Source organism: Tursiops truncatus, chromosome 4 (assembly GCF_011762595.2).
Source record: "Tursiops truncatus isolate mTurTru1 chromosome 4, mTurTru1.mat.Y, whole genome shotgun sequence".
Classification (NCBI taxonomy): domain Eukaryota; kingdom Metazoa; phylum Chordata; class Mammalia; order Artiodactyla; family Delphinidae; genus Tursiops; species Tursiops truncatus.
The window spans coordinates 135,669,854-135,694,904 of record NC_047037.1 but is presented as its reverse complement, the minus strand read 5'-3'; the positions used below and the strand labels follow the sequence as shown (position 1 = coordinate 135,694,904).

Genomic DNA, 25,051 nt, shown 5'->3' with positions numbered 1-25,051 from the left:
CCTCTGCACTGACCTGGCGAAACAGCATCCCTGCCCAGCCCCATCTCCTCCTCTGTCAGGGTCTGCAGGTGGGTCACGCCTTCTCCTGGATGGCCACCAGGGCCTTCTCTAACATCTGGTGTGGGTTCGCATGGCAGCAACCTCATGTCTCCTACTCCCTTTTGTCTTGGACACTTTTAATTCTTCATTGCGTGGCTCTGTGTTCTCACGTACTACCCCAGCTCCATCTGGTCTTGGGCAGGCTGTCCGTCCCCCAATGCTCTGTTTTGCTTTTGCTGCTGTGCAGAGGACTGCTGTTAGTATGACTCTACAGTTAGGCTGTCATGGGCCGCAGGCTAATCTTCTTGAGGACTTCATTGCTTCCCATTTTCCATTTCCATTTTGCAATAGTTGTAGCAATCCTTTAAACTTTGATTTTGAAATAAAGATGAATATAAAGACTGACCTAACAATTTGCCACATTTAGTTTTTTTCTCTCACTCAGTGAAGAAATTAATATACACATACACACGTATGTTGTGTGTATGTGTATATTTTGAGCCATTTGACTCAGTTGCAGCCATCATGCCCCCATGGCCCTCAGCGCTAATAAGACCTCCTCTTATGTAACTACAGCACAATTGTAAAATTTAGCCAGTTTAACATTGGCATAATGCCATTACCTAACAATGGATATTTACATGTTGCCAGTTGTCCTGATCATGTTCGCTGTGGTCATTTCCCCCTATTCCAAGATGGCCCAATTGCATTTACTTGTCATGTCGCCGGAATCTCCTTTAACCTGGAGCATTACCCCAGCCTGCCTTCGCCACAGATGGCATTGCCATTTTGAGGAATACTGGATTTGATTCAGGCAGTTTGGGGCAGGAACTTAGCACGTGGGATGTTGTGTCCTCAGAGCAGTGCATCAGGAGGCTCAGAATGCCAGTTGTCCTGTACCTGCAAGGTTAACATGTATCACTTGGTGAAGGTGGGGTACGGAGATCACCATTGTCCTTTCGTACCAAATAAGTAATCTATGGGGAGATACTTTGAGGCTAGTTTCAGACTTTCACCCAATAGTTTTATTATGACTCTTGCATGAATCAGGTGGCAAAATAGCGAGCTTCTAACTCATTTCTTTAACATTTATTTGTTGACATTCTGTGTAAGAAATAGCTTTCCTTTCTCATTCTTTATTTATGTCAGTACAAATGTGTGGATTTTTGTTTTATTCAATGGTCTATAATGTATTGATACTAGATGTCATTATTTATTTTTGTGCTCAAAGTATCCCAGATTTTCCCAGTGGCAGCCCCTGCAGGGTAATTCCCATCTCCTTTTGACAGACCGCAGCAGTTCTTGAACCATTGCTCATTTTCTGGCACAACAAGAATCAACTCCTCTTTATAAATATGTTGTCTTGTTTTATGTTACTGCCTATCCCAGTATGATGTAGCATCTTTTTTTTTTTTTTTTTTTGCCGTACACGGACCTCTCACTGTTGTGGCCTCTCCTGTTGCGGAGCACAGGCTCCAGACGCGCAGGCTCAGCGGCCATGGTTCACGGGCCCAGCCACTCCGCGGCATGTGGGATCTTCCCGGACCGTGGCACGAACCCGTGTCCCCTGCATCGGCAGGCGGACTCTCAACCACTGTGCCACCAGGGAAGCCTGGTGTAGCATCTTTATGAGCTCTGTTGGTTTATACTTCATTTTTCCATCATTAATTTCAGACAGAAAGTTTTACTGGTAAAGGGGCAGTGTTATTATCCACAGTTGAAGTGTGACCACTGAAGCTTGTGAGACCCATTAAGTTGACGTAACTTTTCGAAAACCCGCTTCCCCCACAGTCATTACTATGGTATTACCCCAAACTATTTCTCCATGGCCTTCTGGGGAAAGCGACTGATGGGTGAGAAACCTGTGAGGGGGAAAGAAGAGTTGTTATTTTTATACTGATTGTTTTTCTTGGGAAGGGAGAATTCTTAGGAATTTTATTTTTATTCTTTATGCTTCTCTGTTTTTTCCAAATTTTGTACCAAATTTTCCACGTGAATTACTTGTGGAGTAAGAAAAAGTAATTAACCTTTTAAACCAATTTTTTTTTAGATAGTTACAGGTTATGCAAAAATAGAATTTCTGTAAAATTTCCACCCAGCTTCCCCTTATGTTAAATCTGACACAGTCACAGTACATTTATCAAAAGCAAGAAATTAACTTTGGTACAATTATTGTATTGGGGGTTTCCAAGGCCACCCTCAGATTCACTGATTTATTAGGGGGACCCACAGGACACGTAGTCGTACTCATGGCTGTGACTTACTACAACAGAAGGATACAAAGCAAAATCAGCAAAGGGAAAAGGCACAGGGTGAAGCCTGGAGGAAATTGGGTGCATGCTTCCAAGACTCTTCTCCCCGTGGGTTCACACAGGACACACTTAATTCCCCCAGCAATGAGCAGTGGCAACAGATACAAAGTGCTGTCTACCAGGGAAGCTCACTCAGGACACCGTGCCCAGGGTTTTTATTGGGGGCTGCTCATGTAGGCACCCACTGCCTAGCCCATGCCAAAATTTTAGACTGCCAGAAGGAAAGTGATGTTCAGCATACACCATATTATTTGAACAGACAGTGTAGGCACAGTATGCCACCCTCATCAGTTAGGAAATGATGAGAACATTCCTAGTACCCAGTTCCCAGAAGCCAGTCACGGAACACCTCGCAGCAGGTCTTTCTAAGGATAAGCACAAGGGCCACTGTGGTAACTCTTTCCTGCACAACTGTTAACCAAATTTGCAGGACTTATTTGGTTTTACTAGTCTTTTCACAGATGTCATTTTTCTGTTTGAGATCCAGTCCAGGATATCACCTTGCAATTATTTGTCATGTTTCCTTCCAGGCTGTGACAATTCCTCTGTCTATCCTTGTCTTTTATGACCTTGACACTTTTGAAGAGTACTGGTCAGGTATTTTGTAGAATGCCCCTTACTTTGAGTCTGTCTGATGTTTTCTCATGATTACATTGAGCTTGTGTGTTTTGGGGATGAATACCACAGAGGTGATAGGCTCTTCTTGTTGCACCATCTCGGGGGTGCATGATATTAACCTTGACTCGGGGGTGGGGGGGCTACATGATGTTAATCCTAGGCTAGGGTAGTGTCTGCCAGGATTCTCCACTGTAAACTTAGTATTTCCCTTTTTGTAATTAGTAAATATTTTGAGGGAGATAGTTTGAGACTGTAATTTACTTTTTAGTATAGAAAATCTCAGATATGTATATAGAAGTTGACAGAATATTACAGGGGATGCTCAGGTATTTATCAGTTACCATCAACAGTTACCAGATTCTGGCTAATCTTATTTCATTTACAGTCTCACTCCCTTTCCAACCTCCATTCTATAGTTTTTTGAAGGAAATCCCAAAGAAGATGAGCTTTTTGGATGCTGAGAAAGGATTGGAGAATTATCCCTCTGTGCGTCCTGCATTTTCACTCCTGGATGTCCCTGTTTCCATCTCTTTAACAGCAAAGTTGCATCTGGTCCCTGGAATTAGCAGTAGGTGTCAGTGGCTCATTCATTCCTTGGAGTTTGGCTGCTCAGCTGTGACAGACTGACTTCACTCCCTAGGCAGAGTGCAGGAGTATCTAACTTCACTGAGCTTCAGTTTTCTTGATTGTAGATTAGAAAAAGAATGCCTAATTTACAGTTGTCGTATAGGTTAAATGAGCTATGTGAAGCTCCAGGACAATACCAGGCAAACTGTCCATTCTCAGCTTAAGTATTACACAGAAGGCACCATGGAGAAAAAGTTGGTTCTTCACTTCATAGGAAGATCACAACCAATATTTCAAATCATTTTAAGTACCTAACTGTACAAATGTACGTCTTTATTCCTTCATACAAGCAGAGACAGTATTGCTTTGGTGGGGAAGTAATTGAGTCAGGAGGCTGGGCATGAGCTTTTGGAGCTTGGAGGGAGCCCTTGCATCCTCCAGCAGCACAGACCTTCCTTCCTTTCTCCACTGCAGCAGGACATGATGATACTGACTGCTTTAAAGATGAGTAGTACCCACAGGGAGATCCACGTCAGCCCCACTGGAACAGCTAAAACAAAAGAGGTGGGTGATGGGAAGTGTTGGTGAGGATGTAGAGAAATTAGAACCCTCATACCTTGATGGTGGGAATGTAAAATGGTGCAGCCACTTTGGAAACAGTCTGTTAGCTTCACAAGGTTAGACATGGAGTTACCATGCTCTTCAGCAAGCCTACTCCCAGATATCTACCCAAGAGAAATGGAACATATGTCCACACAAAAACTTGTGCACACACATCACTATTCACAGTAGCCAAACAACCCAAGTGTGCATCAGTGGATGAATGGATAGATAAAAATGTGGTCTATTTGTACAATGGAATATTATTAAGCCATAAAAAGGAATGAAGTACTGATACGTGGTACAACATGGATGAACCATGAAAACGTTATGCTAAGTGGAAGAAGCCAGACCCAAAAGACCACATATTGTATGGTTTCATTTATATGAAATGCCCAGAACAGACAAATCCACAGAGATACAGAGTAAGTGAGTGGTTGCCTGGAATGGGGTGGGGAATTGGGGAGGGATTACTAATGGGTAAGTGGCTTCCTTTTGGGGTGATGAAGATGTTCTGGAATTAGATAGTGATGCCGGTTGTATAACTGTGAATACACTAAGATGACTGAATCTTACAGTTTAAAAGGGTGAACTTATGGTATTTGGATCATAACTCAATAAAGCTGTTGTTAAAAAAGATAGGTGGTACAGAAATTTAGAAATGCATGTCAGAAGTAGGTAGGTAGTGTTTAAAAATAAAATGTAATAAACATCTCTTGATGAAAAGGTATTTCCACATCTGGAAGCAGCTGAGAGTAGCTTGACAAACCACATAGAACAGCAGCTCTAACCAAACACAGGTAAATTATGTGGGCAAAGTGCAGAGGGTTTTGAGTTGGGGGCAGAAAGAGGGAGTTGTTGAGATTGGTGGGTCGAGAATTTCCCTATATTCGCCTTCATTTGGGCTATAGGGACATAGCCCGTGTTGTAAGGTAGGTTATATGTGCTTTTTAATGACGGGAGACCACATTTCATTCCTCTTTGTCATATCCTGTCCCTGAGCCCTTAGCACAGAACCTGGTTAGCATTCCACAAATGTCAGTTGGAATAAAATGAAGTAATTTTTCTGTCAACATATCCACCATTGGGAGAGGTGAAAAATTGAGAAAATGAATAGAATGTGTTTAACTTATTTTCACACTCGTTTTATTGAAGCTCTCTGTAAAAATAAACTCATGTGGATGGTAATTGATTGAGTGCTAATCTCTAAGTAGCAGAGTGTTAAAGTAGATAAGTGCCTCCTACTGTGGAGAAATGGGCAAAGTCTGAACCGCTGAGGTGTTTATTTAACACTGGGAAACATTTATTACTCTACACTTGTTTCCATTCACACACAGCATCTATCATACCAGATGTGCCATGTCTAAACTAGACATGGTTTGAAAAATGCAGTAATCCCTGTATCAGGTGAATTTCTAAGAGAAATAATTTCCTTTTTATTTATTGCCTGTTTCTTCAGCCTCTTTTCCTTGTAAAATAAAGCTGAAGTTGTAATTTGACTTAGTGTATTTGACTTACATGATAATGCTTATGTTAATTTTTGTGTATTTTTCTCAATTAAAAAAAGCTTACAATTAAAATTTGAATATCTCCAAATAAAACTTGAACTTGGGGTCTAATTAACAGTGAGACATCAGCAGCTTTCCCTGCACATTGGTCTGACTCGTCCTTCCCACTTCATTGATTCAAACTTTGTCTTAGGTGGCCAGTTTGGGGAAGGAGCATGGCTTCCGGGAGGGCGTGGCTTTGGAGTCTGATGAACTTGGCTTGAGTCCTGCTTCACCATTTACTACCTGAGTGACCCTGAGGAAGTTATATGACTCCTCTCTGTTTAGTTTCCTCATCTGAAAAATCAGGAATAATTATGCCTACTCAGAATAAGATGAAATCCAAAAACTAAATTCGATACCAGGGAGAGAGCAGGTGCTCAGTGAAAGCCCCTCCCCCTACAGGTATTACATACAAGGCACATGTGTACATGAAAGCAAGGACACTCATGCATTCTTGCCCTGCTCCTTCTGACCTGGAGCCTGCCATATAGTGGCAATAAAGTTCAAGCCACAAACCACATGGGAACTTCAGCAGATCACAGCCTGCTGCAGGCGTTCGGAGCCAGGCAAAGGTCATCGGAGAGGAGATCTCGAGCAGGCTCACTCGGGAAGTGGGTGTTTTATAGACCTTTGTTGTGTGCTCTGTATGCTGTCCCTTCACTGGAAGGCCCTGCCCTGCACGTGTGCATGGTCTTCCTTTGCACCCCTGCTTGGATGTCCCCATGGCGGACGTCCCCATGGCAGGGTCGGCTCCTACCATTGTGACACACCCTCTGTCCACACCTCTTCCTGGCTTGGATTTTGTTTGTGGAAACTCAAACTTAACAAAGTCAGCAACTTGTTTACTGCTGTGTCCCTTGAGCCTGGGCGAGGCAGGGGCTTAGTAAATAAATGTTTGTTGAAAGAGTGGATGCGTTGAGAAGGCACATTTAAGGCTGTTTTGATTGTTTCCCCTCAATCCTCTGTTTTTTATTAGAGACTGATCTTTCCAACCTCACTTTCGCCAGTTGTGGTTCCACTTAGAGACGAGGCTTGGTGGTTAGGGAAAGAGTTCCAACTTTATATTTCAAGTAATGCTTAGCCAGTAGTTACTTTTGGTCTTTTGGAGATGTATCAAAAATTCCAGATGGATTAAAGAATTAAATATAAAAACATGAAAAAGGAGAAGACAGGAAGTGGAGATTTAGCCATGCTTTTGATGAGATAAGAATTCATAAGTTTAAGGGCAATGAGTGAGATTTTTATGTAAGCTTTTAATGACTTTAGCTATTTAATGAAAATATTTAAAATAATTAATAAATTAAGAAAAACCAAGGCCCCCAAAATAAATGACAACCAGCTAAGAACTGGGATTTCCAGAAAAAACAAGACCACCCTGATGTACAATGGAATACTACTCAGCCATAAAAAAGAATGAAATAATACAATTTGCAACAACATGGATGCAACTAGAGGTTATCATATTAAGTGAAGTAAGTCAGAAAGAAAAAGACAAATACCATATGATATCACTTATATGTGGAATCTAAAATATGGCACAAATGAACCTATCTAGGGAACAGAAACAGACTCACAGACATAGAGAACAGACTTGTGGTTGCCAAGGGAGAGTGGACTGGGGGAGGGAAGGAATGAGAGTTTGGGATTAGCAGATGCAAAGTATTATATATAGAATGGATAAACAAGGTCCTACTGTATAGCAGTATATACAGGGAACTATATTCAATATCCTGAGATAAACCATATTGGAAAAGAATATTTTAAAAAATGTATGTGTGTAACTGAGTCACTTTGCTGTACAGTGGAGACTGGCACAACATTGTAAATCAACTATAGTTCAATAAAAAATTCAATTAGATAAAAAAAAAAATAGACCCACTCTGCTTTGACTAGGGGAACTTGAACTTGTATGAAGCAACCAGAAGGTGGGCCCCTGAGATGCCAGTGTGGGGTGGGAGCTCTGAGAAGCCAGGGCGCCCCAGGAGGTTCTGGGTGGGCGAGCAAAGGAGGGTTGATGCTGGGGCTTTGGCGCTACGGCTCATTGTTTTTCCAAGGCCTCACCCAGGCTGGCTGGCCTCCCTCAAGTACACACAGATAAAAGTACAAACAACGTGAATCATTGCAGGCTTCTGCGGAACAGGGCTAGTGGGATGAGAAGGCATAGTAAGGAGATGGCGGTTCTCTGTATTTCCCCCGCCCCACCTCTGCCTTCTGTCTTCCAGTCTCCAGCTTTGGGGTTGGGTGGGACAGGAAGAAAGGTTAAAGAAAGGGAAGGAGAAAATATCTCGAGGATTGTTCATTGTCCCATTCTGGAGTACCGCTGAAGCACCAGTGTGGAACTGGAATAGCTCGTGTGCCTGGGGTATGAAATGGCAGTTTGGAACAAGAGGTAAACCATCCTGGACGAGGCTTTAAGTGAAGTCCCATATTAGTGTGAAGACTTTTAAAAATATCGCTTGGGTCACTTGTAGAGACATGGATCGATCTAGAGACTGTCATACAGAGTGAAGTAAGTCAGAAAGAGAAAAACAAATATCGTATATTAACGCATATATGTGGAACCTAGAAAAATGGTGCAGATGAACCGGTTTGCAGGGCAGAAATTGAGACACAGATGTAGAGGACTAACATATGGACACCAAGGGAGGAAAGTGGCGGCGGCGGTGGTGGTGGTGTGATGGACTGGGAGATTGGGATTGACGTGTATACAACAATATGTATAAAATGGCCAAGTGACCTCACTTGGCATGGTTTATGAGGACGCGGTTCCCACATGGATGAATTTCAGTTAACATGGTACCATGCAAAGTGGAAATGGCCTATATTAATAAATTAATAAATTTAAGGTAATCAAAGTATGATACCACCAGGAAAAAGTGCATGGGGTGTGTCTGCATGCGTGCGTGTGTGTGTCTGCGTGCGTGTGTGCTTTCACGTCCTAGTAGATCTGAGCTCCTTTGCACTGCTTTTCTGATTTGAAAATACATCAGCCATTTCATGCTCTGGCTCATACCCACCTCATAACTAGAGGTGAGGGAACATGATCCCTAGATGTGGTTTTCTCTTAACTAGGTGATTATTGGTGGTGGGTGCTCTTTGGGCATTCATGTATTTTTTTCCTTCTGTTTTGTTTTTGTTGCCCTGGGGACTGTATTACGGTGCCTGATGATATACTTCCTAGAGCGGGTTATGTTTTAATGCTTTTTCAGTGTGTTAATTGTGTCTGGAGTGTTTCAAAGGACTACTGTTGGTATAGTATATGTTATTTATGTCTTTCTGACCCGTAGAAGCCATGGTATTTACTTGTAATCTGAGACAGAGTTCTATTTTAGAAAGTCTCACCTAAGATTATTGCCAGTTGTACGTCTTTTAAAACTAAAGCCATCCACAACCTAGATGCCAGAAGTGCTCTGTCACTTCACGGCACCGTCTAACACTGCAGGAGTCCCACCAGGATGTTCTGGCCTGCCTTTTCTTCCATGTGAGTAACTCAGAATAGAGTAGTGGTTTCCAACCAGATTAGACCCATACTTCTCTTTTTTTCTTTAAACAGCTTTTTTTTGAGATACAATTTGCATCCTATACAATTCAGCACTTGAAGTGTACAGTTAATTCAGTGGGTTTTCGAATATTTACACTTGTGCAACCATCACTACAGTCAAATGTACAGCATTTTCATCACCCCAGAGAGAAACCCTGCACCCATTAGCAGGCACTCCTTCCTCCCCGACACCCTGTGTCCCCTGCCCGCTCCCCCCCAACCCCTATTCTAGCCCTAAGCAACCACTATCTACTTTTTTCCCTCTTTAGATTTGCCTAATCTGGACATTTCACATAAATGGAATCATATAATGTGGCCTTTTTTTGTCTGGTTTCTCTCACTTAGTATAAGTGAAAGGTTCATTCATGTTGTGCCATGTCCATACCTCTTTTTATAACAAATATTTTGTAATGCCATCTTTTTTTTTTTTTTTTTTTTTTTTTTTTGCGGTACACGGGCCTCTCACTGCTGCGGCCTCTCCCGTTGCGGAGCGCAGGCTCAGCGGCCATGGCTCACGGGCCCAGCCACTCCACGGCATGTGGGATCCTCCCGGACCGGGGCACGAACCCACGTCCCCTGCATCGGCAGGCGGACTCTCAACCACTGTGCCACCAGGGAAGCCCTGTAATGCCATCTTTAACCTCTTGAAGTTAAATTCATAGACTATATAAGCAAGCTTCAGATGTAGTTTAAAGAAATCGATATAATATTCCAAGCATAATAAAAAGGAGAAATAAAAAGAAAGGCAAAATATTATGCATCTTAATATGTGCTCATATCTGATCGTTCAGGAAAACATGAAGTATTTATTTATTTACATTACAAATTCTTTTTTTAAGATTTGTTTTTTGATGTGGACCGTTTTTAAAGTCTTCATTGAATTTGTTACAATATTGCTTCTGTTTTATGTTTTGGTTTTTTGGCTGCGAAGCATGTGGGATCTTAGCTCCCAGACCAGGGATCGAACCTGCACCCCCTGCATTGGAAGGCGAAGTCTTAACCACGGGGCCACCAGGGAAGTCCCCATATGAAGTATTTAGATGTTTGTACCTGTACGTGAATATGATGGCTGCTGGATAGACTAATAAAGATGTGTTGCATTGGATAATTCAGACAGCATGAGTGCTGTTGCCTTGGATGACACGATTTTTGATAATGGGAAACAGCTATGTACTTTGTACTTTACCCATCCTCCGTTGATTTACATGGCGGTAACATCCTTGGAATAATAAAACTGTACAGAAAGTGCTTTTTGTTTTTATGTAAAAATAAAATTAGGTTCTCATGTCAGATAATTATGAACAGGTTTCACATCTACATGAGTGACCAGAGGGGCATTAAAAATTTGTTTCAGTGGGTGGGAGAGTAGTTGCTCATTGTAGGACAGCATGAGGCCCTGGGCCCTCTGAGAGCTAAATTCTAGTCATTGTGACAAGCAAAAAAAAAAAAAGTTCTGAGATGTCCCCTGCGGGCAGTCCTGCACCCATAGATGACCTCTTCTCTGGGGTCTACCTTGTGACATTGGCTTCATCGATGCAATATCTCTTACGAAGCTTTCTTTTCCCTCCTTGAACTGTTCAAATTATTGGCCGTATTCTCATAGACAGGAAGGAAGCTGGTACCTTCTTCATGCATGGGGAGAAAGGGCTACTACTCTTGGTCTGATTCTCCACGCCCACCCCGACCCTGCAATCCCCTACTCCCCAAGATCCTGCTTAAGTTCCACTTCTGTCCTGAGATGTTGCGTTATCCGAGCGATCCCAAGACGTCACTGCTTCTGCAGACCTCTGAGGCTTTTTTTTTTTTTACTGTCATCAGTGTTTGGCATTACTCTTTGTTACCTCTATGGAAGGTTTTTTGTTTTTTGTGTTTTTTTTCTTTTTTTGGCGGTACGCGGGCCTCTCACTGTTGTGGCCTCTCCCGTTGCGGAGCACAGGCTCCGGACGCGCAGGCTCAGCGGCCATGGCTCACGGGTCTAGCCGCTCCGCGGCCTGTGGGATCTTCCCAGACCGGGCCACGAACCCGTGTCCCTGCATCGGCAGGCGGACTCTCAACCACTGCGCCACCAGGGAAGCCCCACTATGGAAGGTTTTTACGTTCTGGGCTGTGCTACAGTTAGACCCAAGGAGGGTAAGAGATATTTCTTGTTTTGTCATGTTGGGAGGGAGGCAGGCATTTCAGGGGAGGTTTAAACATAGAGCTTGCGTGTGCCCAGACCTCCAAGCCCATTGTGAAATAGACGTGTCTTAGGAAAGAACGCATATGGAAAGTTGAAGCTCTGGGGATTTTTTTCTCTTAGAACTGTTCGTGCTTACATGCCCTCTTGGAAAGATGTTTTGCCCTAGTTAGAAGATGGCTGTATTTTAGGACATTTTCAATTCTCATTAACCATGAGAATCTTGCAGCGATGGTGTGCACTGTGTCCTAGAGAGCCAAAGAATGTTTAAGAAAGTTGTGCTTGCGTTTGAAAGTTAGAGAATTCGTGCTTTTCCTCTCTTCCTTTCTTTCCCTCCCTTTCTTCTGCCTTTCTCTGTCCCAGAAGTTATTTAAGGCAGTTTTTAAGTATGCTATCAGTGTATGCAGTAGAATCTATCAGGTTCTGAATTAAAATTGGGAGGGACAAAAGGAGAAGCAATGGTAGAGATAGAGTGGTTGGGGAAAAATATTGAAAGCAGTGGTAGGAATGAATAAAAATGATGCATAAAATAAAGACTTAGATGTCTGTGACTGAGGTTGGCCCCTTTGTAGAAGGCACTTGTTGTGTACCAGGACTTGGATGGGGTCTCAAGGCCACAGGGGATGACTTAAGAAACAGGTTGTAGAGGGAAACTTAACCAGCTGAAGTTCAGGTCCCCCATCCGTCTGGTACTTGTTAGAGAGGTGTCCCTGGCACCGTGCTGGAAGGCAGTGGGTATATGTCCTGGGGAAGGACTCTTGTTTCCCTCTTGCTTACTGAGTAAAGACAAGTGAAAGCCCTTGTCAGTGGGACAGCAGATAGCCTGCCACCGAGCAGCAGGACGGCGTTTATGGCGATTTACAGGTGTTGTCTCAGGCGCACAGGAGGCTGGGGTGACCCTTTCCACCAGGAGAGGAGTCCTCTGGATTCAGAGGAAGCTGAGAGAAGGGATGAACCCCCCCATCCCATGTGACTTGTAGCCCAGATAATCCAGAGGAACTCATGGGTAATTTTCTGTTAACCCTATTTGTCCCAGTTATAAAGTTTTTCCTTAAAATGACTAACAGCAAAGGGTAAAATCTGCTCTGTTGAACTAGTTGCAGATGAAAAATGGAAACGCTTAGAGAAAATAGAATTATTCTCTGATCTTCATAAAAAAATGCTGTGTGAGGGTGAACAGCAGCCCCAGGAGCATCTTCACTTAGGAGCGCTGACAAGTTTCCTGGGCTGGCACTGTAGTATATACTGTTAGCTTCAAAAACTGTTCGGAATTCACCTAGGAATCAATACCAAAAAATGAGGTGAATCTAGTTTCACCTTTTCTACTTTTTAATTTTTCACATACATGTTTCTGAAATGTAGAAGGCTCTTAACCTAATTGTTGAAATAGCTTGCTTTACTCCGTAGCAGGTTTTCTTTTACGGAGGGTGGGGGTGAGGTGTGGTACAAAAAGGCTTTTGCTAAGAGAAAGTACAGCCAATTTCGGGGCACCTGGTTCCCAGCCCACCCACCCATCACCCCCTGGCCATAGGACTGTACCGCTCAGTCCCCGCGCATCCCCTCTGGGAAAAGAGCAGTGGGGGACCTGCCGACACCTGGATGTGCTGGGAGGGGTGTCCTGAGAAGTCACCTTCTGCCCATTCCCCTGATTCCTGGCCAGCCTGGGGAATCTGACCACCCCACGCTGGGGGACTCCTCATTGGAGTTGGGGGTGAAGGGATATAGAAAACACAGTAAGAACATTTGAGGGCGAGCATTCAACCACGACTTTCATAGTTGTTGACCAGTGGCGCCCTGCTGTTCCCCAGTCCCAAAATCTCCAGAGGTGGCTACAGACAAAACCCACCCCAAGGGCATCTGCCCCTTTTCTGTGCCCTTCCATGAGGAAGGGAGCTGGGAGGACCCGGGACCTAAAGGCTCCGTGTGCTGAGGAGAGGCATGCGCATGCGTCCCCTCTCTTGTACAGCGTGGACCTTCCCGAGTTCATGCTCAGTCTCTGGGAGGGGGCTTCCTGGGTCGCCCCTGCAAGCCTGGGGAGGGTCAGGAGTGCCGAGGTTCATGATGGAGAGCAGTCGCCTCTATTTTCCCCAACTGCTCGGCTAGGGCAGAGTTTCTGCAGCACAGAGCCTCCACCTGTGCTCCAGTCTGCTAAATGCTAAAGGGAAGGTCCCACGGAGGGGTGAGCTGACCTGGGTCACCACTGCATCATCCTTTTGCCCACTCTTTTCTCCAAGTCCCTTCATTGCCCTGAGAGAGAATACATAGGTATTGAAATGTACACAGGGATGTTAAAGTGCAAATCCACATCTGGCTCACTTTTTAATATATTTATAGGAAGAAAAAAGTTAAGCCTCTAACAGTGATGCTACTGGAGAGCTGCTGCCACCATATAAATATTTTCTGAAAAGTAGTAGGAAATTGACCAACTTCCCCATTTTCTTCCCATCTCTAGTCTCCCCACCTCATCTCTCCCACTAGACCCATTTTAGGGATGGGTGTTGAGCATGAAGAGAAGAAAGTGAAAGGAACAAAATTTAGGTGTAAAACCGTGTGAGATGTACTGGGAAAGAAAGAGCTGAAACAAGGTAGCTTTTTCATAGGGTAAGCAAACTTCAGGGCTACGGACATTTTGCATCAAAGCCATCTCTCCCTGAGTTTTAATTTTTACTTTGTGTCAGAAACTACTGAGTTTTTTACATGTCAAGACTTAAGTGACTTGAGCAGAGAAGAAATGTGTTGGAGGCTGATGTTGGGTAACTCAGAGAATTAAGGAGAAGCTTGGAGGATGGAGCTGGGAAAGCTAGTTAGAGAGTGAAGGCAGGCAGAGCCAGGTGGAGTCTCAGGTAGAGTCTGGGGAGACGCTGCTGGGCACCCCCCACCCCCCACTCCCCGTGGGCGCAGGGTTTTTCTAGCCTGTTGGTCTGGGCAAGTCTCTGGCTTCCTCCCACCCAGGTGCCCCCAGGGGTTCCATCTCCACCCACTGGAAGGAGGTGCAGAGGCCTGGCCAAAAGCTGCCAAACTCATTCTTTTCTGTTGGACCCTGATGAGATTCTGATTATGTTTAATGAGTAGAAAAATGAACCAAATTTAACAGATTTTTAAAACTTTTTGAAATAAGTAAAACTTATGTGAACATGCACATATGTTCCTATATGATCTCTTTATAAACAATGTACACATTAGCCTATTGGCACATAATTATTGATTAATTGGTCTCAGACAAAAAGGTCTTTTCCAGGTATGTTACTGAGACCCTGTGGTTCTCTAAGTGGGTATTATCCTCCCCAAACTGGGCACATAACAAACTACTTTATAGTTCCAACATTTTCTGGGTCGTTGTTAGAATAACATCGCTTAAATGGAATTTATTCACCGTGCTGTTATATCAATATGTGCTTTATTATTTTAGGGTTAAATTTCCGCGTATAACAAGAATGTTGTTATTGTCTTCAGAGGGGATTTTATTATTACCATTCTAGAATGGACCTTTTATTCCTTCACCGTCTCCATTTTCTCCTTCATTAACTAAGAAGCAAATTAGACTTGCATTTAGCCGATGTCTGCCAAATGTTATTTTTAGAAGCCTTCTCACTTCTTTCTCACTCCCTCGGGATTTCTTCTTTCTTTCCTTAACTGTGTTTTGCCCTCTCAATCATTGCAATCAGAATCAGTGCTCTCCCAATATTAGTTCAATATGTAAAACCTATTGTTTATTTGCTTTTGGCCTAGGAAAGGCCTTGCTAGCCTAAAAATCCAAGGAAAAAAGCTAAAAGGAAAAGATAGGTTTCTGTAGAGTAATAAATTTCTGTATGTCAAGAAACACTGTGAAATAGTCAGGTGACCAATGGAGAAAAAAATATTTGGAACAATAAATAGGAAGCAAAGGGTTAATATTTTCAATACACAAAAAGTTTTACGTTGAAAAATGGGTAAAGGAAGTGAGCAGTCCATTCCCAATGGAAGCAGTCAGGTGACCAGTAAAAGTGTGGGAAAACATCTGAATATCATTATTAATAAAAGTGGGAAAATATATAATTTTTTGCACCCTAAATTGTGAGCAAAGATGTGGGTTAAAGGGTATTCTCACACTGTTGGCACAGAATTAATACAACCTTTCTGGCGTGAACTGTGTGACACATGATTTAAAATGTGCATCTGTTTTGATATGATCATTCAGTTTTTAGGAATTTGAACCAAGAAGACACAGTGGGCACAAAGATATGTATATCTGCATGTTCACTGCTCCACTGTGTGAAATACAGAAAAACAGAGACCGTTTCAGTGCCTAATAATAGGAAGTTAAACTTTATATCCATTCGATTAACTGTACAGTTGTTAGAACTATTTGTATATCTATTAAAAACAATAAACCCCATAAAAACAGATGAAAAAACAATACCCTGAGTATGACCCAATTTTTGTTTTAAAAAAGTAAAGAAATCAGCTTTGTGCGTACATTGAAAGAAGGCGAGAAAAGTTTACCAGAATATATTCAAGGCAGTGCTCTGTGGGGAATGGAATTACAGGAGGACTCCCACCCCACCCCAGCCCCACCTCGTGATTTTTCTGAATTTTAAAGAATTTCTTCTGTGAATATGTATCGCTGCTGTCAACAGGGAAAAAAAAAACAAATCCTACTGAAAGAACTAGAGTGTCAGTGCTTTAGGCATATGGAATATTAGGAAGAGGATTCTCTTTATGCTGGTTTTTTCTTTCTAGCTCAGTGATATTCCAATTCTTTGGAGTTTCAAGCCAAGGGTTATTTTGGTTTTACAATTTACCATATGCAATATTTTAAAGAAAAATTACTTTTGAGACATTAAAAAATTGAGGTACTTTAGATATCAGTTACTTAGCTTAATATGCAATTCTAGCAAATTGAGACCCATTAGTAGGATAGTGAATAAGATGCTGTTTATACTTACCATAAGGAAGTATAAATATATCTATAGATAGATATTGGTATTTACTGTTAATGCTTACTGTAACTTTCTGTGCTGATGTTGTTAGCACGATGAAATTCCTTTTAAATGATTTATAGAAATGAGTTTGTACTAGATCCTGATTTCAGTGTGCTGCGATGATACCAGCTCTTATTTCTTTATTGGTCACTTTTTATACTACGTCCTATGCTAAACCCTTGAGTTTTTAGAAAAAGGAAATTTTGCCCTCCAAACTTTTATTTTGATATTAAAAATATTTTCAGCATCTGGTGCTGTTTGTATATTATGAACCCCAGGTAGTTTTTCTTAAGGTTTCTGCCTGAAGTTTTTCAATCATAAAACGATGGTAATTTGTTGCAAATGAGAAAAATACAATCATTTTATACTGTGGCAGTGGTGGTGTTCCCAACCTCACTATTTACAAAAGGGAGATTTTAAAATTAGTTTAAGCTGGATAGTTGAAACAGTGAGCCAAATGAATTAGATTTTTGTGTTTTTGAAAAGGCTGCAAAGATTGTGAGAGCTGTTCTTATAATGGCCTTTTGAAAATCCCCTTGCGTGCTGGACGAGGGATGAGCGGACAGCTCTAAATCTGGCATTGTTGGACCAGTCGAGCAAAGACGGGTTTATTGACAGGAATGTTGCTGAAGAACCACATGAGTTGAGCTGTTTGCTTTCAGATTTAGCCGTTGTTTAGACAAGCAGAACTCTTTATTCTTGCTCAGACCTGAGTGAGCTGAGCCTCAAGGTTGAAAAGTAAAAAGAGAACATAAGAAAGAGTTCTTTCTTAACTTAGATTTCTGTGTGTTATATTGACTTTCCTTCAGAATTTTCTTCGTTCTTAGTATTATTTCTTCCATCCTGCTCCCAAAAGGATTTCTTTTCTTAGAACTTAAGTGCATACTTTCGTTATCCACTCTCTTTTTTGTTTTACTAAAAACAAAGCAAGGACAACATCAACAGCTCTAAAACTGAATAGACCTTCCCCCAAATAAACAAACAAATAGAAACTCAAGAGAACTGTGTCTCCCCGAACCCCCTCCTTAGGAACACAGCTCAAAGCCCCTAGGAGTGTCTTGGTGGAGAGCCTGCAGGTCTCAGAAGAAGGTCAGAAACTCAGCATTTACTGACTGCCTACTATGTGTCAACATTTAACGCTTTGGAAGGTGGCGGTATTCCCATTTTATAGATGAGGAAACAAACCTTGAGGTCCCTCAGCTAGCAAGTACAGAATTTGGATTTGAACCTAGGTCTGCCTAAGCTTGCTTTTTTTGGTCTCTCTGTCTCTCTCTCTATATATAAAGAGAATAAAACAGTGGTGTGGGCCACCAAAAAATTTGCCATCTCTCTGAGCTCATGGGATAGAAGGTAGGTCAGGTTTATTTCTTATTCCCATCAAAGCAGGCCATTTTGGGGCTTCTTGGACATTTATATCTACTTAGTGACCCTAAAAATCAAGCTTTCAGGTTAAAAAAAAATTACCGGGCTTCCCTGGTGGCGCAGTGGTTGAGAGTCCGCCTGCCGATGCAGGGGACGCGGGGTTTGTGCCCCGGTCCGGGGGGATCCCACGTGCCGCGGAGCGGCTGGGCCCGTGAGCCATGGCCGCTGAGCCTGCGCGTCCGGAGCCTGTGCTCTGCGGCGGGAGAGGCCACAGCAGTGAGAGGCCCGCGTACCGCAAAAAAAAAAAAAAATTACCTGTTAATGTTTGGGGTGGAAACCCTGCCTGTTCGCTGACCTTGCACCTCCCTCTGAGTCTCACTCCACCCTGTGCCAGCCTTTGAGCAGGAAACCAGCCTTGGTCTTTGAAGCACTGCCTAGAATTTCCCGGGACGGCCTTCCTCATATTATCTCTGACTGGCGTGAGCTTTTCTTCCCGAGGGACAATTAAGGGTGGTGAAGATGTCTACAGTAGAAATAGCAAATTCTCCTGGTTGCAATGTCAGCGACGCTCAGACCACTGTTAAATCACAGATCATAGTAGTGACCCTTCTGGAGGTGATGCTTGCCCTTGTTCATTCTGGTTATTGGTTGCCTCCCTGGGAACCTGCAGCAGTGTGGACCCCCTTTGCAGGGAGCCAAGCAGCAGGCGTGGAGGGGGAGGGGGGGACACCCAATGGGTCATCATGAAAGAAGAGGTGTGCAGTTAGTGCCTTGAACAGAAAGTTTGTTGCAAGTTTAAAAAAAATCACAATCAAAATGGGCAAAAGTTGTTATTAAACCCATTTCCTGTGTTTAAAAAAAAAATTGTGGTTGAAGAAAATAGAAGCATAAAAAATCAAGTCCATGTAAGCTTGAAAAGAAACCTGCAGTGGTGGATTTGCACATCGGCCTTAATTGGCCCAATTGACCTTCTCTGCTGTATTTACAATTGCCTTAAAATTGTAAGCAGATGTTTGAAACCCCTTCTTTAATAGGTCTGCAACATCTGTTTCACCAACGCTGCTGCCCACCAAAGCAGTCGTAATTAGGGAGCACCTAATGCATACATCTTTCCTTATGGACCCAATCGATCGGATTTCTCCCTGAGGTATTAAAGTCAACCCTTATTCTTGCTTTTATTTGAATACACTTTGTATTATATTTTCTTACACAGAAGAGCAGTATGCCAGCCCAGTTAAAACAAAAAACAAAAAAACAAAACTAAGATAGTTATTCTCCATAATGAATTTTTAAAATTGTGTCTATATAGTTACTAGTAATGGGTGAAAAATGTTTGAGTATATAATAATTGTAAACCCTTGAAAATGTATGAAAGCTTTGGTCCTTTCCCGCTGCTTTTGTGTTCTCAAATGGGTGTTTCCTGCAAAACCAGCAAAGTGAAATGTGGCAATCTTAAAAGCTGGGAAGGAGCATTATTTATTTTTTTTTATTTTTAAATTAATAGCCTTCAATTCTTAGAGCAGCTTTAGGTTTATAGAAACATTGAGTAGAAGGTACAGCGTTCCCATAATACTCCTTCTCCTTCTCCTGCCTGTCCTAGTTCTCCTGTGATTCGTATTGTGGTGTGCTGCGTTTGTTACAGCTGATGAACCTGTATCTGTTGATACATTATTGTAGTTACAAGTGCATCATTTACCTTAGGGTTCACTCTTTGTGTTGTACATTCTGTGGGTTTGGACAAATCTCTCATGACGTGTATCTACCATCACAGTATCTTACAGAATAGTTTCACTGCCTTAAAAAATCCCCTGTGCTCCACTGATGGGAGGGAGTATCACTGACTGAAATATTCTTTTATGATGATATGTTTACTTTAAAAAGAAATTATTTCTCATGTATAATGGTCCAGAGAAACAGTCATTTTGATGTCTTAAAATTGAATGTACAAAATTTCAGAGAACAATTTTTTTATGTGCTTTATTTTTAAAATAATATTTCAGATACCTTATAAATTTTACTAAGGTTGATATGGTATGATGTACACCTGATAATTAGAAAATCCTATAAATTGCTAACATTCATTTCAGTTGCTTACAAATAAATGATTCTTTCAAGGGTTAATTTCTTTAAAATTGTATCTTTAATGTGGACACTTATTTTAAATGACTTGCCTGAGGTAAGATATGTTTACTGGAAAGAGTTCGATGTCAATAAGTTCATTTCAGCTGTTTCCTGAAGTATGTGTTTTACCTGAAGATTCCTCCCGTATAGATGATAGCCAAAGTCTAGAAGAGAAGAACTATGCCAGGGAAAAGCACCCAGTTTCAAACATGTGAAAAGCAACAGAGAAATGCCAGCCTTAGCGCTGAGTGAAGAAATCATGGGTGGGAGAGGGAGTTGCATCTGACCCATGTACCCTCTTGACAAGTGGTTAGGCTGATACAGGTCTGTGGCCTTCAGGGCCAGGGATTAGAGTGGTTGGGCTGTCCTGGGTACATGGCCTTGGGCAGGGCACAGACTTTTTGTTTTTGTCAGCAGTAGAGATCGATTTTTTAAAAAAATTTTTAGTGAAGTATAATATGTGTACAGGAAAGTGTCTGTATCCTAAGGGTGCAGCATTTGAATTTTTACAGATTAAACTAGTGCATGTAACCAGATCAAGAAATACAGCCATCTTGTACCCCAGAGTCACCTATTATGGTCCCTTCTGGTGACTGTCCTCCTCTGAGGGGCACTATCCTGACTTCTAGCACCATCTCAGTTTTGCCTGTTACTGTACTTGATAGAAATGGAAACATACACGATGGACTCTTGTGTCTATCCGCGTCACTGCATGGGTTAGTTTGTTCATCCTTAATACTCCCTCTGATGAATACTCCACAATTTGCTTGTCCGTTCTAGTATTGATAAGCATTCAGGTTGTCTCTGGTTTGGGGCTTTTATGAATAGTGTTGTTATCAACAATCTGGTTCTTTTGGTGAACATATGTAATCATTTCTGTAGAATATATTCCTAGGAGCCGACTTGCTGTGTTGTAAGGTACGCATATGTCAACCCGAGTAGAGCTTTACTCAGCCTGACAAACTGATTTCCAACCAGCCATGTATGAGAGTTCGGGGTCAGCACACTTTCAAGAACGGCACTCACATTCTTACTTGATGACCCAGTGTTATCAACAACAAGCATTTCTAGGGTGCCTAGCCTAACCTGTAGCTATGGAACAGAGCCAAGGCAACTAAGGGGCACAACTAACATTTGTAATTGCCCACCCTGGGCCAGGCATTGTGCCTGTTGCTTTCACGTGGGTTAGTGCACAAGAACCATAAATTGTATTATCCCCACTTTACAGATGAGAAGACTGCAACTAAGATGATGTAATTTGTGCAAGGTCTTAAAGGCAGTAGTAGATTTGGGTCTACTAAAGATAGGCCCCAAACCAGAGCCCTGTGTTCTTAGCTGCCACATTGTATAGTCCTTGCCTTTGTATTTAGGCACTGACTAAATCCTCTTGATTTCCAAAGAAGCTGCATTCTATGACTTCTAGATAACGTGATGGAGGCCATTAACTTTATCCCCCTCCATAACATTTTACTGTTACTGTAAATAATCCTAATAGTAAATAATGTACTGATGGTTTGAGACTATTTATTATCAAACTTTAATGAACTCTAGATCTTTACACACATTATAAATTGTTCCTAATATTTGGACAGTGGCTTAATTTTTTGTTTGTTTTGTTTGTAGATGGAACAATGACAGCAAAAGCCAACAGAATACACTTTATTGATGCATTCAGTCCATTAAAATTTAAGTATAAGCCAACTGAGTGTAAATATTTTTGGCAAATTAAGAAACACCTTTAATTTAAGGCAGTATGATGGGCTATAAATAAATGCCTCCCAGACTTTTTTTGTGGTGTGTGCCCAAGTCTTTCTCACTTTTTTACTGAGATGTAATTCACATACTATAAAATTAACTCTACTTAAACAGTTTTATCTTTCTGTTGCTTCCCCATCCCTCTCTGAAAATGAAAATCTTAATGGATTTTTAAAAATGAAATTACAAATTTAATCTAGAAGCAATATTGTAATTTAGCCTATATTTCTTTCTCATCATTTAGGAGCATTATTTTATAATCTCCTCCTATCTTTACCATGATGACAAGTCATTACTTTTTTAAAAAACATAATTAATTAATTAATTTAATTAATTAACTTATTTACGGCTACGTCGGGTCTTAGTTGAGGCACGTGGGATCTTTCGTTGTGGTGCGCAGGCTCAGTAATTGTGACGTGTGGGCTCTCTAGTTGTGGTGCACAAGCTCAGTAGTTGCAGCAAGCGGGCTTAGTTGCCCTGCAGCACATGGGATCTTAGTTCCCTGACCAGGGATGGAACCTGCGTCCCCGGCATTGGAAGGCAGATTCTTAACCACTGGACCACCAGGGAAGTCCCACTACTTAGTTTTAGTTTTAAAATATATGAGACATTTATCATTTCTGCATATCATAATTTCACTGTATGCAGTCTAAAAATAAGGAAATTATCAGTATTAATCAATTATATCTTAATATGCTAATATTCAGATGAAAAATTTTTTGATATTAGAATATTTTTCCATGGAGAGTATTTTTCAAGTTTTCATCAATAGTTATGGAAGCAATACTGATTCAACAGTAAAGGTAGACTGAATTTATTTTTAATATCTACCCACTTGTTCTAGAGATAGGTAATTTTTATATTTGGGACTAGTAATTACCTTAAACCAAATTTAAGTGTTGGACAATGTGCCTACCTCAGTTCTATGATTATGTAAAGGTTAGTGATGAAATTTATACTAGGGTAAGTAAATCTGTAAGATTTTACAGGTTTCTTAAATCAATCCAGGCATACTTTCTCTGTTTATGAGCTATTTAAGATCCATCCTTAACCTTTTACAGTAATGGAGTCTTATTGAAGATGAGAGTTTGTTTATATTTTGAGTGTTTTTTCCCCCCCTTGAAAGCACTTCTAAAGTTGTGCTAGCAAATTACAAGTGGGCCATTTATAAGCTAAAGAACACTTTTGGTCTTCAGTAGTCTTGGCATTCAGTAAAATAAATGTTACTTTTACAATTTATCATTCAAGTTAGTAAGCATTTTGAGGTTTACTTGTGTTAATGTAGTTAGGTTGGAAGACACACTTACGTTGCAGAACATCCTTACAGGTCAGTGTTTGGGTATGAGGAGTCTCCTTGTATCTTAAAACATTGTGAAAATTTGAAAAACATGCACGTGAGATATTAATAGTGAACTGTACCATCTTCCTGTGAACTTTTGACTTAGGTCTTTTCCGTGATGTGTCTATTAATTTCCTTTGCCCACATTTTGAGCATTGTCTTTGAAGATCTTCTATCTTGTCGTGCACGTCTTGTCCTCTTAGGCGTTCAGTGGTCCCCCGCTGCCATCTGTTCTCTTACAGTTCTTTCTTCCCGGAGCAGCTACCTATCTCTTCTACCCCCTTTTTAAAAAATTGAAGTATAGTTGATTTATAATGTGTTAGTTTCAGGTTGGAACATAGTGATTCAGTGTTTTTACGGATTATACTCCATTAAGTTATTACAAGATAATGGCTACAGTTTCCTGTGCTATACAATATATCTTTGTTGCTTATCTTTTTTATTCGTAGGAGTTTGTATCTCTTAATCCCATACGCCTAATTTTCCCCTCTCCCCTTTGGTAACCACTAGTTTGTTTTCTATATCTGTGAGTCTGGTTTTTCTTTTACGTCCTTTTGAGAATTACACTCTATAATAAAGCTGAAGTGTGGTTGTATTTCTATATAGGAAGAAAAGCAAATTCGCACAAAATAATGAGTCATTAAAATGTGTGTGAGAGAGATTTTAGAGTCAGGCATCTTCCCAACCTGCTTCCTAACATGTGAATCTAAGGAAGATGGTCAACAATTTCAGATTTATTTCTGAAAGAGCCATCTGCCTTTGACTGAAACAAGCTTTCTCCCTTTTAATCCATATTTTCTAAAGCAATACTGAAAAATGTCTTTCTTTTTTTTTTTTTCTTTTTCTTGAAGTGAACATGCTAATTCTGTCCATCAACCTCTTGTGTCTTTTCAACTATGGGTATTTGCACAGTATTGAATATGTGAAGCAGTGTCTGTGTTCAGTCTTATTTAATATAACTATAGAGACGAAATGCTTAGATTGCTCTAAAGATGTGAAGCTGGTCCCCGTTACTGTTTAAGTAATGTTAGAAATGAGAATACTTTATCTGTGTATCTGGAATGTATTAGTTTCTTGTGGCTGCTGAAACCAATGACCACAAACTGGGTGGCTTAAAACAATAGAAAATTATTCTCTCACAGTTCTGGAGGCCAGACGTCCATCATCAGGGTGTCGGCAGGGCCACGCTTCCTCTGGAGGTTCTGGGGGAGGATCTTTGCATCTTCCAGCCTCTGGTAGTTCCTGGCGTTCTGTGGCTTATAGAGGTATCGTTCCAGTCTCTGCCTTTGTCTTCACATGACCTTCTCCTCTGTGTCTGTATCTTCTTCCGTCTGTCTCAAAAGGACATATATATCATTGGATTTAGAGCCCGCCCTGGGAATCATACCTCAAGACCTTTAATTACATCTCCAAAGACCCTTTTTCCAAGTAAGAAAACATTCCCAAGGTCTGGGTATCAGGACATGGACATATATTTGCGGGGAGGGAGGACCATGATTAACCCACTACTAAAGGAAGGAAAACTTGCGTTACCGAGAAGCTGACAGCAGGAAGGGAGATGGAATATCACTGGCCAGTTTCCTGGGAGGGCGGAGGCTTGCATCCTGGCACTGGTGCGCGGAGAACTCAGGCATGTCTTCCACTGCAGCTTTGAAATGAAACTACCGCCTAGGTTACACAAGTCAACTAAAAATGGGATGAAATGACCTAAAAATAGTTCTGAGTAATCTCTGGCTTTAAAATTGGACCAGATCCCCATGTTACTTAAAAAGGGTGGAAAGAAAAACTTGGAAAAACTGTCAGCTGCATAAATGGTCATTACCTAAGGATTATTCAGATTTTGGCTTTGTTTCAGGAAACGTATTCCTTTTGTTTTCAATTTATATTTTTTTGCTGTTCCCTCACCCCAACCCCACACCCCCAGTATAAGAGATTGGTTAGCTGCACAGCATGTCAGGGTTTTAACAGGGGCTGGGCTGTACTGAGCCCATGAAGACAAAAGGGGCTTTTTCATTATCGAGCTTGACACAAGGTTCCTGATCGCAGCTGACTCACACATTTCTCTAAAATTATACTTTTATGAAAAACCAACTCTTCCAGTGTGTAAAAA

The 25,051-nt window shown here is 41.5% G+C and overlaps 1 protein-coding gene and 1 long non-coding RNA gene across 4 annotated transcripts in view; one reads left to right on the top strand and one right to left on the bottom strand.

Moving 5' to 3' along the window:
• HLCS (holocarboxylase synthetase) overlaps window positions 1-25,051 on the top strand; it is a 195,055-nt gene that overhangs the window by 90,188 nt on the left and 79,816 nt on the right. The gene's annotated exons all lie outside the window — the stretch shown is intronic.
• LOC117312186 (uncharacterized) lies at window positions 21,491-24,602 on the bottom strand. The gene is made up of 3 exons (XR_004526449.2): window positions 24,475-24,602; window positions 24,082-24,272; window positions 21,491-23,222 (listed from the first exon to the last, which is right to left on the bottom strand). It is a non-coding gene; the product is annotated as an uncharacterized lncRNA (long non-coding RNA).